The sequence below is a fragment of the Lepisma saccharinum genome, chromosome 14 (assembly GCF_977018435.1).
Source record: "Lepisma saccharinum chromosome 14, izLepSacc3.1, whole genome shotgun sequence".
Lineage (NCBI taxonomy): Eukaryota > Metazoa > Arthropoda > Insecta > Zygentoma > Lepismatidae > Lepisma > Lepisma saccharinum.
Window position 1 is genome coordinate 61,298,783 of NC_139242.1, and position 21,224 is coordinate 61,320,006.

The 21,224-nt window shown below is 40.5% G+C and overlaps 1 protein-coding gene across 9 annotated transcripts in view; it reads left to right on the forward strand.

The window, feature by feature from the left end:
- The window catches only part of DIP2 (disco-interacting protein 2), a 513,412-nt gene that overhangs the window by 334,797 nt on the left and 157,391 nt on the right, over positions 1-21,224 (forward strand). The gene's annotated exons all lie outside the window — the stretch shown is intronic.

Consider the following 21,224-nt stretch of genomic DNA (forward strand, 5'->3'; position numbering starts at 1 on the left):
AGGCATATCTTCCTTGGCTGAACGGTATATATGCTTGTCTGTTTGGACCCATGGAAATCAATTTGATTTAGGTGATATCTTCAAACTCGTAGCAAATAGGCCGCCGACACCCGCGAATACAGGCAGCGTGAGTCGAAGTTATAAGAAGTGAGACAACAAAACATGAATAGAAAGGGTAAGCACGAAGAGAAAATACGCTTTTCCAACTTTAATTTTTCGTTATGAATTTTTATGACCCTGCCGGTAAGAATATTTTGTTATACTTTCCCTTCACCACAAAGAGATTGTTTTACTTAAAAAGAGAAAAAAGCCTCATCATGTGAAAACGTTTCAGCACATTTGCAAAAATCCTTTGTCCTGGGTAAAATGATAGTGAAAGTAATGTGGAATGCTTGCAAGGGCTTGGAAAGAGGGAAAGGAGAAGAGTGTGATGGCATTTGCGGTTTCCTACGTTGTCCGTTGCTTGGAAACATGCATCGTTTGTGTACGTGTAATTTCCTCGTCACTCGCCCGAGATACGTTTGGCAACGTCGCCCCAGCAATGAAACATTTGCCTCCGAGGAATGGGAAAGAATGCGACGCGTCAACCTTTTTTCTTTTTTTCTTTTTTGCTTCTTCTGCGTAAGTGTGTGTTCTCGTGATCTGCCTGCCATGTGTTTATGTGTGTGTGTTGTTCGGAGGGGAGGACCAACGTGGCGACTTTTGAATCGAGAGTCTCCAAAAAAAATGAAAGAAGACAGAATTCCAAGCGGCAAAGTAGTGGCACCAGTTTTGAGAGCATTGTGAACGAGATGCTGTTTCGTGATCACTAAAAGCATCTAAGATAGTAATTGAAACGTGGGCGCCTATAGGGAGAAGGGTGCGAGGGAGTCAAAAGGGCCACTTGAGCCCTGTAATGTGGGAAAATGTCTTGCTTAAGGGGAGGAGTTACAGTTACGCATCAATTGTGCATTTATTTCAATATCGCCCGAATGGGCACTGCTACTAAACTAAAAAACAACAGGTGTTTCCAAGAGTATGGATTTCTCTCCATGTTGCAAGTGAAAGTTTTTTTTAATGTTGATTATTAAGCTAGACATGATGTTTGAAAATTATGATGAATAAGAATTTTCGCAATCCCATGTATTCCTTATGTGGAATCAACTTCAACATCTAGTCACGGCTAATCAAATGGAAGTTTGAACTTTTCCGCTGGTGAAATGCATCTTCAAACTGCCCTCTTCCCGTTGATATATTTTTCTATTCCATCGGAAGTTTGATATTCCCAAGAAAACAAATGAAATAATACTCCCATAAGCCCAATGCATTTCTCCTTGCCTCCTACGACCATCCTGGCACGAAAGAGTCAGATCTGGCTCCAAGAGAGCTAAGTTGGCAACACTGTCACGGGGGAAGAGTCCCGTGAAGACTGTTCGGCATGACCTTAATTTTTATTTCGTAAATTTGTATTATTATTTTTCCCGATGGCGTAGTGGTAACTAGGGATGGTTGAAAAATCGGGATTTCAAATTATCCGATATCGTTTCAGATGCAACGGATAATTCGGATATCCGTATAGTGCAGATTTGATGAAGGAATTGTAGAAGAAATCTGTACAGTGAAATACGAAACATGACGAATAAAATAATATGTTAATCGTAAAACGGATAAACGATAAAACTGCCCGGATAATGCACACATTCCGATATCTGGACATTTCGGATAATACGAATAGAATATTATCCGTTATGTGGATAAAATTTTATCCGGATTTTGCCATCCCTGGTGGTGTCGTGGTCGCTTTTCAATCAAGGGGTCATGGAGGCGCACATTGGTACAGATCCCACTTTAAATTGTAGGTCCAATCCCGATTAGCCTATGCGTTCAGAATTATGGACTTTAAAAGCTCATACTTTCTCTACATTTCTGCCGCCACGTCTCTAGCGCGCTCACTCTTATCTCTCTCCCTCCCCCCATACACACTCGGTCACTTCACTAAAGTTCCCGGGATCGAATCATAGCATGGGCGTTTTTGTGAGTTTCCTTTCAGCAGTTCCATCCTTGTCATCGCCCAGAAAGTAGTAGAAAGCGGCGTAAAATAAAATAACCAAATTACAAATTCTCTCATTTTATTTCTCTTTCTCTCCTTCTTTGATTTTATTTTTATTTCTCTCTTCTGCGAACTGCCCCCGCCCCTCTCTTCTGCTCCAAAAATGTATATTTTTTAAATGACGTGCTACTCGATTTTGAAAATCACACAGTGCCACCGTACAACACCAAAACCGAGGACGTCAAGGCAGGCCCGTAGCCAGGGGTGTGTAATTTGTTTACAGTGAAGAGTGAACATGTAAACAGCTCACAACTTTAAGGATAAATCCACAGAACATGAACAGCAGCTATTACATTCACTCATCTTATTTATGAGCACAAGTCTAAGTAGCGACAAGTATCTAGAAAAGTATCTAGACTTAGTAAGTTCTTTCATGCGGGAGCTTCTTTATCTGTACCTTCACTGTCCCTGTTGCGACCTCCCGTTTAGACAGAAATATGTGACCTTGATGTCATCATGCAAATTCCCTTCGCATCTGCATCAAAGGTCAACAGCTCTCAAGTTTTGGGAACGAAGGAGAGTTTCATTGCTTCGGCCGGGCGTGAAATGTACTGTAGGTACTGTGATTGGATATTGTGCATTTTTGGTGTGATATAAATATCTATATCATATAAAGTATTATGGAGTGTGTATGGTTGTGGTTTGGTTTTTTATGTCCGCTTTATGCACAGGAAGGCTGATCGGGACTGGACCTAACAGTTTAAAGTGAGATCGGAACAACTATGTGGCTCCACCGGGTATCGAACCCTGGACCCCTTGATTACAAGGCGACGACGCTACCACTGGGAGTGTTTAAGGGATGATTTCAGTATCAGTCAATGAACACTTTGATGTTTTAAAAGATGTAGAAGAATGTAGTATTTGTATGATAAATTGTATATATTTTAATGACCCCCCCCACACACACACACATACATAATTTAACTTTAATACTGTTAATTTTTTAAAAAAATAGACTTGGTTGACAAAGCCCCCCTGATAACCCGTGTCCCCCCCCCCCCCCCCGGAAATCAATTCTAGCTCCGTCAAGGCGAACAACTTTTCTCCCAAACGTTTTGCTCATTGATGTCTCGTTTTCATGCTGCGAACCCTCGAAAATTGACATTTCTATCCTACATACATGCAGCTATACGGTACAGATTCAGGGTTGCCACTGTCATGTATTATTTGTCGGAAAAGTACGATACGATGAATGATACAATATGATGAAATTGATGAAAGGACACTTCAAAATAAAACTCATGCCCAGGTTGGGATTTGAATCGGAGACCCCCTACGTCGTAGAGCTCTGTGCTAACCACCCCGCCACCTAGGTCGGCCATTCTCCTCTCGATACATGTTCAAGTGCAATTACAAAACACTGAATGATGTAGTAATACAGGTCCGTCCCGGATTCGATGCCTGATGCAATCACATAGTGGTGTATAAAGTGAACTTACAATTCCAAATTAGAAGAAGTTCCGTCAATTACTATACCGACAGAATACACCAAGTAGAAAATACATTAGATCGACATATTGATTCTAATATACAAGAAGGAAATTTATGGTTAGTGACGCCCATGCTGTTGATAAAACAACCACAGCTCCAACGTTCTAAGACAAAACATACCCAAGGTGCGAGAATCTGATGAAGTGAGTTGAGATTTCTTTGTGTTGGCTCCATTGAACTCAGGATGAACCTGTTGCTTCCGACTGTCGTTTCTGGTTCACAGGCAACGCTTGGTTTCACCGAAAGTGAGCCAGTGTTGCCAAATCTAGAACAGAAAAGGTGCCGTGATCTGTTAAATGCTCAGACAGGCTAATCGGGACTGGACCTACTGTTTAAAATGGGATCCAAATCTGTGTGTGTGTGTGTGTGTGTGTTTACACTAGGGTTGAATCACGGACACCTTGATTACTATTGGACTGTGCTACTACATCACCGGGAAGGCCATATGCCATGTACTGAAGCATATACGATCAATAGGTAAATAAATAAATAAATAAATACAAGTTCTCCCCTGTGCCGCGGTGGTCTAGTAGTCGGTAGGGCCGGGTTCGATTCCCAGAGTGCGTGATCTAAGGTTGGAATTGTTCTGGCCTTGTCCACACATAAATTGGCTGTGGGTATCCCTGGGGGATAAAGGCGGCCGGAACGTGGTGCTGATCACATCACCTCCAAAATTGCCGAGACCGTGAATGTATGGGGCCCTACCCCCACACCCCCAAATGCGCCTTTACGGCACAGTGCTTTGTGCACGGGGAACTTTACCTTTATCTTCCTCTGTGCATTGTACTACGTCATAAAGGCAATAAAGGCACATTCTCCATTAGGTCATATTGATGTGATGCTATCAGCACCATGCTCCGGCTGCCTTTACCCGTAGCTACTCATTGACGAGAGTCCTAGAGCCGTTTATGCAGAAAATTTGTATGTGGAAATGCCCCCTGAGATCATCCACACGCAACAAGACTACGAGGTGCGAACAAAATTTTTCCAGCAAGGTCAAAGTTATTTTCAGGTTTAGTGTAATGTAGTTGAGGTTGGCATCACTGCAAAAGCCTTTGTCAGCGCTTCCGAACGTTATGAGCAACTAATTGGCGGCTCTTTTCATTAGAATGTTGCCTTTGTCCTCCCCCTCCCGCTTCTTTCCCACGGAGGGCGAGGGGTCTCTCCCACGCAAGGAAGTGCCTTGGAGGTATCTGGGAGGAAGAGGAAACGTCACAGAACTTCCTTCCTTCCTTCCTGCCCAAGGAGCCCTTCACGGGGATGCGCTATTCAATGCAGGGTCAAAGAATTAGATAGTACTGTGGATTTGGACCCAACATTCATAAATCAAAACGGCCTGTTTGTAAAATGGTTAGAATTACAAGGTACACGTAAATAATGCATTCTGCAATGAGAGGAGTTTAACGGGATTAGAGACTCCTCGATGGCGTAGCTGTGAGTTCGTAGTCGAGGGGTCCCGGGTTCGATACTCGGTGAAGGCACATAGTGGTTCGAATCCCACTTTAAGCTGTAGGTCCAGTTTCGATTAGCCTATCTGTTCATAAAGGGACTTACATCAAACACTGGTACGGGAATAGGCTGGTAAGTTTCAAAACAATGAATGAAATCAAAATGAGATACTTGAAATGCGATAATATGATGTTAGTTTTCACGAACCAACATTCATTTTAACCACTGTAATGTTATGTTACGTTAATTCTCCCCATCTGCATTGGAGGCGCAATCAAAGCACGCGTTAAATGGTTGACTTTCGATTCCGCTACCGAAATTCAGATCCTGGTGTGGACATGGGTTTTCTTTGTAAGTGTCGCTTCATCAATTTCATCATATTATCACTCATCCTCAAGTCGTGAGCAGCCAAAAATGACAGAAAAATAAAGCAAAAAAAACAAAAAGAAGAATGCAAATTGTTTATCGTTGAAGGGGGTGTCTATCACCTCTCATCCCAAGAAGACTGAACCTAAAAAAAAAATTGCAGGATATAACAATATCTATGAAGGCCTAGCGCTGTATATAGTTAATATTTTCCTCAGATCTCGCATTGCTGTTTGTAACTTAATGACATTGTGGTCGTCGTCATGGCAACCTTGTTGTTGTTGTTGAAGGAGCTCTAGTGTATGTTTTGTCCGCTGCTGGGCATAACCTTCGCGAAATACAATGTCATGCTTGGATTGTAACTAGAGAAAGTGTACACGGTGGGAAATGCCCCTACTGTATTCGTTAATTGTTAGTAGCAAACATTCATTTCGTCATGCAGGCGACTTTCACTAACAATTGCCTTTCATTCACACCACTGCCCTTACGTCAACCGTTGTTGACATTAGCATAATGTCTTGCTCCCCCCTCTTTTTCTCTACCTGCGAAATTATACATTGAGTAATCACAAGGAAGAACTTGACGGAATATCTTACTTTTCAAGGTATTGTAAGTTTTATCAATGTTTGTTGATTGATCAACGTTAGGTAAAAAAGTAGGGGGCGAAATCATTGAAGACTGGCGGAAGAGGAAGATCTTATAAATTACAAGATAGGTTGTTTTTTTGTTGCTTTCTATTAGTACAGGGTGACCCAAGTAAAACTATACCGAAATCAAAGGTGATGATAAACCAGTTTTTTATCATCACTTCATCACAATGTTTTTGTAGTTGTTGAGACTTTTTGAGTGACGTATTTTCGTTTCTTTAAAATTTGTCAAGAGTTTCAAAATCTAAGCTGCAGTTGTGATATTGCCCACCAGCAGCTTCAAGCTACATTCCAAAACATTCTGAGAAAAACCGACATGAGCCGCCTCTATGCGGAAGGCCACTTCCAACATCTGGTCTGGATAGTGGAGCATGTGGCACTCTTCTGACTACATTTGCCCACGTTTTAACATGTAAGTTACAGATGTACTGGTCCAACAGTGTTATGGCTTCTATTCTAGTGGTCACTACTGTGTTGTACCATCTTTACACACAACTAACGTAATATTTCAGGACCTCCCCCCCCCCCCTTGCACGCTATTTTTCAATTTTTAATAATTATCTTGGCGCACGAGGGAACTAAAAGTTCTAGCGTACACCCAACGGCGAAAGAAACAGTAGGCGAATTGTCCACCACCATTTTAATTCGGCCTGTATTACACATTGTGATGACAATGAATTGAAATAATAACGTCAATTGGCAGAGAACAATGTGTGCTTCGAACCAACATAGTTACTTTCCTTAAAACAACACAGGATGTAGAATAAAAAAGTAATTAAAATATCGGTGGACAATTTGCTAACCATTGTCTTTGCCGCTGACTGTACCATGACAGTCATCCTAACCGTTCCACTCCTAGCCATTAGCCTCACAACCAATAACAGGGACTTTTAAATTTGCCTGTATGAGCTGTACAAAAAGCCAGACTGGGATTCCTGTAGCAGACAACCTTGAACGAATGCAGACATCCATCTACATTGTCTCCTGCGAAAAGATGCCCTGAGTGGTATTTAAATGTAGGAGGAGCGTCCCCTCGCCCTCCGGCATCTAATTAAGCTAATCTTTCGTCATAAGAAAAGCTCTTGGCTGTTGACAACGGAAATGAATAATCCTGGACTGGGCAATTATATAATTCGGCGCCCGGGGACATCTATTTTGACAGCGCTTCTCTCCACATGCATGTGTCCACTTGATTGGTCGTCGTGATTTGAATCCTCGGAGTATTATCACACTTGGTAGCATTAAAAGTGGTAGATACTCTGTGTTTTGTTTTACATTGTATCTTTTCTTGGGTGGGACATGTTTTCATATGAACGTAAACTTACCGTAAAATTCTATTAACATGTATCCAATTTCCTTGTGATATTTTTCACATATATAACCTGCCTTCTATTAAGTACATAATGTTCTCTTTACTCGGTTCTAAATAATTTGTGTCACACTTCAACTGTAATGCACAAGACACTCGTTTCACTCACTTGCCCAGAGGAAATGCGCAGTTGAACCATTAGGTGGGAGGAGCGTTTTCTGCTACGTCAGCTGAAAACTGCGCAGTAGGTTGCGCACAGCTAAGAACGGTAGATGAGAGGAGCTACAGTATATCTCCACCGTCAGATGCTCAACTCTCTTCAAGTGCCTGTAACGTATTTGTAGCATTACAAATGTGTTGTTGATGATAACCTGCCGTTCATTATTGTTTACGTGTAAGATCTGTGTGTAGGGGTATTCATGGTTAGAATAGTTACAGGAAAATCTTCTCGACTTGTCACTAACTAAAGTTATCATCTTATCAATAATTAGCTTATTAGCACAATGGCATTTGGCTCAGGAGATTGAATCTGGACCCCTTCTCCTTGAGTTCCTGGACCATGGTCAAACGATCAACGGTGCTTGTTACTGTAGTACCCTCCACCGTTTGCGCGAAGCAATCAAGGCCAAACGGCCCGGCCTGGTGTCCTCCGGAGTGGTTTTGCTGCATGACAACGCGCCGCCACATACGTTGCCTGTTACAAAGAAACGTTGGCGACGTGGACAGTGTTGGAACACCCACCGTATATCCCTGTTCTATCGCCATCCATATTTTGGTCGTTTGAAAAGGGCATTGAAGGGTCGGCGCTTCATGGACACTGTTCGCAAATGGTTCCTGTCTCAACCAAAGGAGTTCTACGAGTAGGGTATTCGCCGCTTGGTGAAACAGTGGGACAAGTGCTTGTGTAACTTTGGAGATTACGTTTGAAATTAACCTTGTTGATTTCATTCTGTGGCCCCTGTTCCGTTTTCATTTTATCCACCTAATGTGTTACTGCAGATCTTGATATACATTGTATTGTATTTGGAATATATGTATTTATTTTGTACTGGGATGATATTTCCACTGTGAATTACAAGTTTTCTTTTCTTGTTTTTTCCAGGTGAGTAACCCGGATTATACTTCTGTTGCCAAGGTTGATACTGTAAGTATTTAGAGTATTTACTCTTAACATGCACGGAAATCCAGGAAGTGGTAGTCAACAGAAATCCTTCGATTTATCTATAGATTATATCAACTTACTTTTTACACTTTAATATGAAGCTGTGGCATTCCAGCGTTACGTGTGTGACATTTTACACACAAAATTGAAGGTTCTAGACATGAGATTGGATTAAAATATTCATAATGAACTTTTCATAGAATTATGAAGTACTTTGTTGTGTCTGTTAACAAATTAAAGAAACTTCAGTATGATGGGATATGCTGAATGCATGAAAAGCAGTGGCGGCGATTAGAGGGGGCAGTTGCTTCTCACTTTTCGCCGTTTTTGCCCCCGCACTATGCTAAATCTTATCTACAAAGGGAAATATGCAGTCTTTTTCCCCTAGTTTTGGGACCCAATCACCGCCACTGATGAAAAGCATAAACAAAAGTGCGTTACGTGTGTGACACTTTAAAAATGTAGCAATTTTGACTTCATTTGTCTGCGAAGAATACAGGCTACAGATGCTAGTAACTCTTATTGGTGAAATGCGCAAATTATATGCATTCACAAACATCTAAACCTTCATGCAATTAAAAACAGTATTAATTATCAGATTAATTCATTTTGTTATATACATGGAGGAGGACCACTTTTCGTAGAATGCCCCAGCTGAACTTTGCCCACAAGGTGGTGCTTACAAATTCAGTATAAATCGCGTATTATAATGTGCGATGATTGCACACATTATAACAGCAGTTTTGTCCTGCTTGTACACAGCTATAATGCACAGACTCAGGGTTGCCACCGACGTTTATTTTTTGTCCCGAAAACATACTAAAGGTGATATATAGAAGACCACAGTCACTGCATCCTGCATATCACACCACCATATATGTATATATAGCATGATGCGTATCCCCTGTAAGGCCAACTAAACTCCGTGACGCAACAACCCTTTGACATCCTCAAGGTTTGCCAAGCGGCTTTTTGACGGGTGCTCAAGCGCATCGAATCCCATCGCCGCTGTTTTCTGGCTGTCATGACCGGAGGCCGTTACTTCTTCTTTTCTATCAGCTCTCCAATTTTCCTCATTTTGCTGGGTCAACACCGACATTTTGGGGCCTCCTACCGTGAATCAAACCCGGGACCACCCGCACCAAAGGCGAGAGCATTAGCTATTTGGCTACGCTGTAGCCCTTGCAGTCAAGGAAGATTTAACTCTTTTTTTGGTACGAAGTTATTCATACTCAAAAGTGGGACAGGTAATGTTTTTCTCCTCTTCATAACCACAGCTTGACAGATATTGTTCACATCATATTCTCAGTTTTGTTCTTCCTCTTCTGATTTCTGGTCTTTCTTCTTCCATTTTGCTTACGCGTTCAACCTAACCAAATGTTCTCTCTCCTCTCGCCTATCAACTGATTCGAATTTAGCCTGATCTAACTTTTAACTCTTTATCGGGTCTCTTTTTTCAACTGCTCCCATGAGTCGGTCTTCAGACCGAAGTGACAAGCGGCACGGTACGTCCAGTCTGTAAAAAAAGCATTGACTGCCCATGATCGACCAACAGACCGATGCGACACACTATTGAGAAAACAGCCCGGTGCGAGTGACACGCAAGCAACAAGTAGGATTTGTGAAGGTTCGTTTCAAACTAAAATGCTTAATCTCTGTTGCTGTTGTCTGTTCAAAATCTAGTTTGAGTGATAGTTTCACATTGTTAGTTCATTGTTCGACGGAGAAATAATTTGCACCTGACAAACATGACTTGCGTGGTTGCATACATACAGGTAGGCAATTCGGAAACTGCGACATCCTGTTTGTGAAGAATTTAGCTCAATATGGCCCGAATATTGTTCTTCCATTCTGAGTTGCTAAATACATAAGATCGTCAGAAACGGGGGACGAATAAAACTTTTTATATTAAAAATTTATTGACGCAAACATGTGCGGGAGGGATTCTTCATTACGTAATATACGAAAAGAATGTATGCGTGGGTAGAAGAAGTAATGAAATTCCATAGAACACTACTCTGTGGTGGATCCAGCATGGGAAATATGCGTCAAGCTGGCACTAAATGCCATCGAAATGAAATGAAGGACCCGTAACAGTAACATCGGTCATATCTGACGCATTTTTTAGTCCCGAGCTAAATCCATTTACCAGGAGGAAATTACAGAGAAGAGGGGGGGACATGGCAGAAATTGGATTTCCCGTTTCCAAGCGGCGACGGTCATCCAGGAATACACGGCGTGTGGGAGGAAGCCTCCGGTTAACTGTACAAGGAACCGAACGTCCTCGAGATGACGAAAGGCATTAAAGACAATGAGTTCAGACGGACGTGACAAGCAACCTCCCCACCTGCCTGCTCTTGGCTGATCTGCATGCTTATCGCAGAAGCAGCTCGTGTTTGCAGGCAGAATCTGTGAGCTTTGGAAAGTCTAATTCTGTCGTGATTCATCCGAGAGAAAGTACTTGTATGAGTGTATTCGTGTTGCTGATAACTTATCTTGTTGCCTGTAGTGCCCCCTCCCCTTTCTTGACTTTCTTTGCATTATCAACAAGTCCTGAAACGGTATGAGGTCAGATAGCCTTTTTTCATGTTTTCATGGTCTATTCCAAAAGCACGGGATATACCGTTTGTCCCAGAAGTCTTTCCCTGATTACAAACTTTATTCATATTCGCTATATGCAAGGTAGAGATGCGAAAGTGGTGCCAAGATGTTGGAATGCAGGTTTGATTAACGTGGCTGTAGTGTAGCTGTGTCAGTGCCCATAACACCGGAAATGTTCACAAATCAGGAAAAAGCTCGGCATGTCCTCTGGTATCACGAGACCCGGTCACCAATAACAGTGCAGAGTAACTTTCAAATGGACAGAATTCTTTCGTCTAGAATATCTGCCATCAATAAGTTGGTATTTAAAAAATGGAATTTATCTTCATTCCCAAGTCCTGTCAAGTCCAAGAAACATTGTATGGAAAGATGCCACCCGATGTCAAGAGCATTAATTCCGGATTGCTTGGCACTGACACTGCTACACTACGGCCACATTACTGAAACCTGCAACTTGGTTAGTTTTCCAACATTTTGGCACCACTTTCACATCTCTACATTGCATATAGCGGATATGAATAAAGTTTGTAATCAGGGAAAGACTTCTGGGACACCCGGTATGTTTTAGTTCCCTGTTCATAGTACCGCACCATTAAGGTTAATTTAGGGAATGTGGGGGTACTTTCTTTTAAAACATTTATACGTATTTCTTTTGTTCAAAAAGCTCCTATTTTTGGGTTCGGTTCTCGTTAAGGCCCTAGGTTCGTATTTCACTTCAGTCTGCAGAGGCCCAGGTCTTACAAACCTATTGAACATCTGAACTCTGCCCAAGTATTAAGGGTTAGAATTTGCCCAGACTAACTCGATCAGTAAGATTACAAATAATTAGTGATGATACTTGGCGCAGTCTGGGTCTCACGTAGCCCCTTCTCGTTCTCGTCTTTAATCTACAAACATTTGCCCGTTCACTTCGCAATTACGTTAAACATCAGATATAACCTGGCTTCAAGATAATGAGAGTAACTCCTGTCGTAAATTTCGCATGGTCTAAAGAAACTTTGATTTAGGCGAAGTTTTCATGTTGAAGGGAGATACGATCTTCTTTGGTTTCAGATTTTTAGACTAGTCGGCTCGGGGCTCGGTGGCAGAACGCCATCGAAGTTCCTGGGCTCGAGTCTCGGCATGGGCGTTATTGTGAGTGCCTCATCTAATCTTTAGCCATTCTCATCGTCACAATTAGTCAAAACTGGCATGAAAGCGACGTAAGAATACAAATTTTTAGCCCATGGACGGATGTTGTAGATACCATATTCCTTTTGTTTTGAGTGCAATTACCTCCCATTGGAATTTTTTCAACATCCAGATTGGACCCTATATACGGGGGTCACTATTTATATTTTGAGCCTTGGCAACACTGATTGAAGTTAGGCGCGATTTGACGTTTGCACGGAATCGTCTGACATTATTGACCATAACTAGGGACATTGAATTTTCGCGATGCACGAAATCGCGAAATGTGAAAAAAAGATGCAATTTTGAACATTCTGCACGTAACTACACCCCCAATGATGAAATATGCATGAGTTTTATTCGCGAAGTAATGCGAAATGTGTGCTTTTCCACGAAATGAACGCTTTTTCGCGAAATAACCGTGAAATATCACCAAATTAAGTAGAAAACACGGAGAACCCGGCAATCGAGGTTTTGCGCGCAAACTGTCGATTTCTAACGAAACGTTTGCCTAAAGTTTCCTACCACTTGCAGCTGAAGAACTTTTTATCTTTGATCACATCAGGAAGACGCTGCAAATTTGGATTTCTCATGCACATAATCTCAGTTCGAAAACTTCGCTCCCTGTCAAGCTACTACATTCCTTTCTTCCCCCGAATGTCTACTCAACTTCCAGTTTCATTGAACGTGCTAGCTGTAGCAGCGATAAGATTAGTCTCTTCCCGCACATCAAGGGAAACAATGGTGTCATTTGTGTTCAGTCATGAATGAATTTTGTTTATCATCATGTGATTTTCAACATGAGTTTGTGTATGTGCAGTAGTGATTATTTTATTTGTTGGACAGCAAGGATATCCTTTAAATACATACAATGAATAAATCACTTAAGATATGCAATTTAGAAATGAAGTGATTTTGTGTTGATGTTTTCTTTTTGGTTGGACAGCTAAGTACTTGTGTATGTGTACAGTATATAAAAATGAATTAGTTTATCAATTTATAGCTCTTTTGTATGTTATTTCCTCTCATAATGAAAAAGTGTGTGCCAATTTTTTTTCCACCGCTGGTATATACCGCTGATCTAACATTTTATTTACCGCTCTCCTCAGTTTTTATTTACCATAAATTTGTCTCCCTAACCATAACGTACTTCAAATGTTTTGTCAATAGCTTGATTTGTGTTGTTTATGTTGCCTTGGAGATTGCGCGACAACAATAAAATGGAATTAACTCGTGAACATTTTCGTGCGATTTTTTACGATTTTCGACGTGGATTATCAAGACAAGAGTGCATCGATCAACTTACTTCCACATTTGGCGATGAAGCCCCATCCTTTGCCACTGTGAAACGCTGGTATAACGAATTTAATCGTGGCCGCCATTCGCTCACCGACGAGATTCGCGAAGGTCGTCCAAAATCAGTTGTTGTTCAAGAAAACATTGATGCTGTGCAAAACCTAATACTGCAAGATCGTCATGTGACATACTGTGAGATTGAGGCAACCATTGGCATTAGTTCCACCAGCATATATAAAATATTACATGATCATTTAGCTGTGAGAAAGGCATGTTCTCGTTGTATCCCACACAATTTCACAAAAACTCAAAAAGACGCTCGCGTCAATTGGTGCAAACAAGTGCTCAATAAATACAATCGTGGTGCTTCAAAAGACGTATATAAGATTGTAACAGGTGACGAATCATGGATATATGCATATGGGCCGGAACGTAAACAGCAGTCGACTGTATGGGTGTTTCAAGATGAACCCAATCCAACAAAAGTTGTTCGCGCTCGAAGCACATCGAAACAAATGGTCGCCTGTTTTTTCGGGAAAACTGGTCATGTGGCAACTGTGTCTTTAGAGGAACGTAGAACGGTCAACTCTGAATGGTACACAACAATTTGTTTGCCAGAGGTCTTCGGTCAAATACGGAAAACAAACAAACGCCGTCGGATCATTCTTCATCAAGACAATGCCAGCTGTCACACATCTCGTCTAACAACCGACTTTATGAACAGTCAAAAAATCGAATTGATGGGTCATCCGCCGTACAGTCCTGATTTGGCACCCAATGACTTCTTCTTGTTCCCGAATGTCAAGAATAAATTGCGTGGACAACGATTTTCGTCGGCGGAAGACGCCGTTGATGCGTTCAAAAACCATATTATGGAGGTGTCTCAAGAAGATTGGAAAAACTGCTTTGACAAATGGTTCGAACGAATGCAAAAGTGTATTGACCATAAAGGAGAATACTTCGAAAAACAATAAAGCAGTTTTGAATGCCAAATTCCTGTTTTTTCATTGTTAGGCTCAAAATATAAATAGTGACCCTCGTACTATGTCTGTCTCGGACAAGAAGTATTGGTTCAGAGTAGGGAGACTTGTATCTTTCTCGGTCTCATCTGGAATAACATGGTCTAATGTTAGTCCGTGTATTTATGATAGGTGATACCGTGCAAGATCCCTTGTTGGGCCTCCGCAACAGTGTGGTGGTTAACGCTGCTAACTTGTAATCAAATGCCTCTTTCTTGGTTCCCCCTGCAGATGCGGATCCGCGAGGAGGTCGATAGGGGCGCTTGCCCCTCCCAACGGCCACGTTTTTAGATATATTGGGTATTAGGAAATCAGCTTGGTTTCTCTTCACAGTACCATATGTTTACGTGAAGTGATGTACTCGACTGGAATTCGCCCCTCCCAACTGTATCTTCTGTATCCGCCACTGGTCCCCCTTGAAGACACATTGCACAGTTGTTCGAATCCCAGTTTAAACTTAATATCCAATCTCAATTAACCTGTTTCTATGGCAAGGCCTGACAACGGCGTTAATGTGGGTGTTTATACAATGTTTATACACTTGGGGGTGGGGGAATGGTATCCCCAGGCAAAGTCGTACTTAGGGGGGTCCAGGGAGTCCGGACCCCCCGAAAGACTTATCAAGTACTAAAATTAAATAATGAAAAATATATTCGTTAGCCATTGTTGTAATTTCCTCTGAACGTATTGGAAAACAAGATTATGTTAGGATCATATGGCTTTGAAGGACACGAGGAACGTATTTAGGGAACCCGGACCCCCTCCCTCTACCCGAAAGACATATCAAGTACGAGAATTAAATGAAAATATACTCGTTTAGCATTTGTTGTATAATTTCGTCTGAACTTATTGGAAGACAAGGATTATATTGGAATCATACGGCTTTGAAGGACAGGAAGGACATATTTAGAGGGGTCCAGAGGTCCGGACCCCCCAAAATACTTGCCAAGTTCTAAAATTAAGTAATGAAAATATTAGCATTTGTTGCATAATCGATGGTTTTTACTTTCCTCTGAACTTTTTAGAAGGCAAAGATTATATTGGCTTTGAATGACATTACAAAGAAGATTTATGTTCACTACTACTCAAAATAATATGCATAAAATATTAATCAGAAACTTACTTTTCTCCAACTACATGTAATATCATTTTTGTTATTCGATAAGTATTCAATTATTCATCTATTTGACATTAATTTCATTACCAAGCACTTGTTTTTATGTAAATTATTCCGATCTTAACTACAGGTAAGTTACGTAATGAATATGCGCTGTTATCTCTATTCTTATACAGTCTTTTCGCCTATTCGTGTAATAATAATATAATATTAATTTATGTATTGTAATTAGTATTAATTTGATTTAATATAATTATTTTAATTTAAGCATTATTATTACTATTATTATTATTCCTGAGACACTTGGTTCGGACCCCCCCCCCCCCCCGAAACATATTTCTAGATACGCGCCTGTCCCCAGGCTAACACAATTTATGCAAGGCATCAATCCCATCTGTCTCATTGTTAAACACAGGAGCATCCCACAGTTAGCCCCAAGGTTTGGGTATGAGTGTTTGATAATGATGATGATGATGATTGATCCACGGACGCCTCGACCAAGATTCAGGGACATTGATTACCAGTGGCAACACCTACAGTGATATCAACGCAGCGAGGATTACTAATCGCATAACAACCTGTTATCGGCAGTAGGTTAAGGCCAATCCGAGAAGGTGTTATTCAGAGAAATTAACAACCATGGATTGAGGACGGCCTGACCCCTCTCACTCTCTTCCAACGCTGAGGCCCGACATTCGGAAAATATTCAGAAAACCCGTTCTCCTACTTCTTGCAAAAGAGGCAGCGAGCATATGGAGTGCAACACGAGACTACAAAAGCCTCCGCTCTTCAGGGAGGCTGGGAGGGGATGTTCCACCCCCACCCCTATTCTGCGGTGCCATCCAGCTTCAGCCATTCGATACCACCCTCAACCACACTGGGAACAAACGATGCCCTGCCCGCCCTTTTTTTTTACCTCTCTCTCTCTCTCCGAGGGAGTTTTTGTTCTCTTTACTTCGCGCATCTGTGTCTAAATTTATCCCCGAGTGCTACGGACGCAATGTGTTACCCAGTGGTGCTGGGTCGAGGGAATTTTCCCGTGATGTAGGGAATTTCTGCAATTAGGTGTGTGTTGGTGTCAGGCTAGAACTGTATTTCGGGAGGGATCCCGAAATGAATTGATTCATCTGATTAATATGTCTATTAATAACAACATTATTATTGTTATTACATGTTATTATTCTTAGACAAGCAGGTAGAAGCATGTCTATTATCTAGCTGATGTCTGTCTAGCTAAGGTCACTAAAGTTTGTATAAAATCAGCTTTTTTAAAAATTGGGTCATACTTTTAATGCCAAAAAGGTTGTCAATTGTACATATCATTAGTAGTTGTGGTACGCATAAATTTCCACAGGCACTGTGAATGCAAAACTGTATAATCACAAGCTAATCCTTATCTTCATGTAAGTTCTGCGGAATGGTAGTTCCATATGAGTCATTCCATGCGAAATCAACACAGCCTTTGACCTGACCATCTCCGATTTTTATGAAATTTGGGGAATTGAAACTATGCATGGAACTTAGTAAGTATAAAAATTTTTAGTTTCGTGCATCTTGTAATTGTTAAATTATTCAAGGTCAAAGTTAGCATAAATTGCCCTTTTTGAGCCCGCTTAGCTATACTAAATGTGCTGTAACTCCGCCCCTATTTCACCTAGGAAGCTCAAATAAAGCTTATTGTACAGGGAATTGAACAAGCTTTCCAATGATATATAACAAGCCTACCTTTGGATAAAAATATAATTTTGTCACGTGACCTTGACTTTTGACCTTGAATATCTCAAAACATGTCATCACCAAAAATCGTGAAAAAAATATATTTGGTCCCTCATGCCATACTCTAAAACATACCAAAAAATCATTCTGGGACTGCAATGGGATCAGAAGATACAAAATAATATGTGTAACTATGTGATTGATAAAAGCCCCATTACATGAACTATGAAGAGTCAAATGTCCCTTAACACCCCCTACAAAATGTGAAGGAGTTATCCTGGGTATAATTGGTCATGAAAGAAATAGGTTAGGCACAGGGAGATCCCTAGCCGTGTGTGTCAAGCGCAGGTCCGGCATATTGTTGACCGCCATATTGAATTCAACGCAAAAATTTCAATGGAAAGGGGGTTATGTGATATATCAAATGAGGCTAGAATTTCACGAGAAATGAAGTGACGAAGGATTTTCCAACGTATCTTACGCCAGCAAAAAGTTATACACATATCTTTCACTTAAGATATATGCACATTATAATGTTGTCAATGTTCCTGTGAGCACACTCGTTAACGTCTCTCACACTCGCATAGAACATTTGGTAATGTAGCATGTGCAACAACATCGCAAGCAGCAAATATGCCTCCTCTGAGATGGTCAATATCAGGGACTTTTAGTGCATGCACCATTCTCTTCAAATGTTTCTGAAGGTAAAAGTCCTCCTAAGATGTTAGATCTGGGGAATGTGCAGGCCTTTTAATAGATCCCCGTGTGCCCATCAATCCACCTAGAAAATTACCATAAAGAAATTGCGAAAATGCCTATATAGTGTGGTCACACTCTGTCCTGTTTCAAAACTCTCGAAAAGTGCCATATCCCGTAAGCAAGGGTGAAAAAACCTGTTCACTTAACAAATCCAAGAAGCCCTTAACATTTAAGGTTCCGTTGTTGAATATGGACCAACCATTTCCGTTCGCCATACATTATACCACATAATTAGCTTACCAGCAACAACCATTCGACTGAGCAAATCACAGGTATTGCATATTATTTTTATTAACTTCACCGTGAACATAAAAATTTGCCTCGTCACTGAAGAATTTTTCATTCCAAAGGAAGTGTCACGTAATTGTTTGAGATACTTTTCCCAATATTCTTCACTATTCAACTATTTGGTGAATGTAGCTGATTAAAATAATATGCAATGGTGCGTATACTTCTTTCTCTCCCAAGATGTCATCGGGATCTCGATGAGTTCCTAACACGTTAGGAGGATTCCAATGCTTTGTTTTTAACACCTCCAAAAGGAGAAAATGGTTACAAGCATGCAGTAATAAATTTTTGCTGGTTAAATATATGTTGGATAAACCTTCGTCACTTCATTTCTCGTGAAATTCTAGCCTCATTTGATATATCACATAACCCCATTTCATTTGAAATGTTTGCGTTGAATTCAAAATGGCGGTCAACAATATGCCGGATCTGCGCTTGACACACACGGCTAGGGATCTTCCTGTGCCTAACCTATTTCTTTCATGACCAATTATACCCAGGATAACTCCTTCACATTTTGTAGGGGGTGTTAAGGGACATTTGACTCTTCATAGTTCATGTAATGGGACTTTTATCAATCACATAGTTACACATATTATTTTGTATCTTCTGATCCCATTGCAGTCCCAGAATGATTTTTTGGTATGTTTTATAGTATGGCATGAGGGACCAAATATATTTTTTTCACGATTTTTGGTGATGACATGTTTTGAGATATTCAAGGTCAAAAGTCAAGGTCACGTGACAAAATTATATTTTTATCCAAAGGTAGGCTTGTTATATATCACTGGAAAGCTTGTTCAATTCCCTGTACAATAAGCTTTATTTGAGCTTCCTAGGTGAAATAGGGGCGGAGTTACAGCACATTTAGTATAGCTAAGCGGGCTCAAAATAGGCAATTTCTGCAAACTTTGACCTTGAATAATTTAACAATTACAAGACGCACGAGACTAAAAATTTTCATAGTTACTAAGTTCTATGCATAGTTTCAACTCCCCAAATTTCATGAAAATCGGAGATGGTCAGGTTAAAAATTGCACATATCTGTGTTGATTTGGCATGGAATGACTCATATACAGTAGTACCGTGCCATGAAGGCACATATAAGTTCTGCGGATATAAATCAACGTCATATTATACAACGGTAAACAGATATTTTGCTTATTTAATTAAAGACTTGGGTAAGTCTTTCGAGGGGGTCCGGACCCCCTCCCCCCTCTAAGTACGTCCTTGGTCGTAGCCAATTAGAACACTTCCTCGTCGATATTCTGTCCGCAGGAAGAATTATCTGAAGTCTGAACACAGTTGTTTGGTAATTTATTATTATTATTTTTGTAAGGGAAGGGTGTAAAAATAAGGGCTATTATTTTTAGTAGTCGCTCGTATATCTTACCATCTTTTCCCTGATTTGGCGGTTTTTTTTGTAAGAAAGTGCCATATGGGCACTGATTGTTTAATACTTGAGGAATAAACGATGGATATTTTTGAGAGTCTGTTTCAGACTTTCCGTCAATTTCATAACTTTGGTTCGTCGTTCCATTCTGGCTGTCGCTACTAATCGAGAAGTTGAAGTGCAACGTGAAACAAACTTCAAGTGCAGTTGTCGATTGATTGATATTACCCGCAGACCCGTCAGACAGGTTACATGAGATGAAATCAGTCTTCATTAGAACTCATTGCGTGGAGATGAAAATCTTAACTAGGTTCAAGTAAATAAAACTATCTAAGCTCTATAACGTACATGCCGATGCTAAAAGCTGAAGAGGGGCAGTCGACAGGCACAAGGATGCGACGCTGCCCCAGAGAGGCACCGGTACCTCTTTAGTCAATAAGCATGCAGTTTCCAGGCTGTAGTACGTGAAAGAAAGGTTGACATTGAGTCCAAGACGATTACTACTTACTTAGACCGCACAAATGCGATGTATTATTTAGCCACACCCCCCAATAATTCAACATGTCTTCAAATGTCAACACACCTCGAAAAATTTTCACAAATGGGCAAATTTTGGTCATTTTGACTCTAAATCAGGTTGCGAAATCCTGGGGGGATTTCCCCCCCCCCCCCACCAAACATTTCCGGGGGGAGATTTTTTGTTATAACACACAAAAGATAACCAATTACTTTTAATTTGAAATATACTTTACTAAGATTAATATCGAGAAAACACACAAATTAGTGTAGTTGTGAGTATTAAATGCTTTCTCTCAAGAGATAATTAACAAATCTGCATCAATACTCACAATAAAAGTAAAACAAGAATGCGAGACAATAATAACTTTGAAATCTTAATAGATTTATATTAACATAAAGCACAAACTGAACAAAAACGTACACATGATAAGACCACTTCAACTATTTCATAATTTATTAACATCTTTAACCGGTTAGTAAAGGAATTAGTTCGCTGCTTTGCAATATCTGATATGTATAAAAGTAACAAATTAATTTCCTTTATGTAATTAATAATAATATATTTTTAATTGAGTAATTTATTTTTACTTTTAATGGCATTAGAAATATGTATATAATATAATTTACACATATGTTTGTGGGGGGAGGGGGATTTTGAAGATTAAGAACTTTCTCTCTCCTCCCACCAGTTTTGAATGATTTCGCACCCTGCTCTAAATTTACCCCCCCCCCCCCCCGAAATACGAAGTTACACCCTCACAGATGGAAATTGGTTCTCGGTGAATTAAAATTAATATTGAACGAACTTTTCATAAGAGCTGCAGAACGTGGCG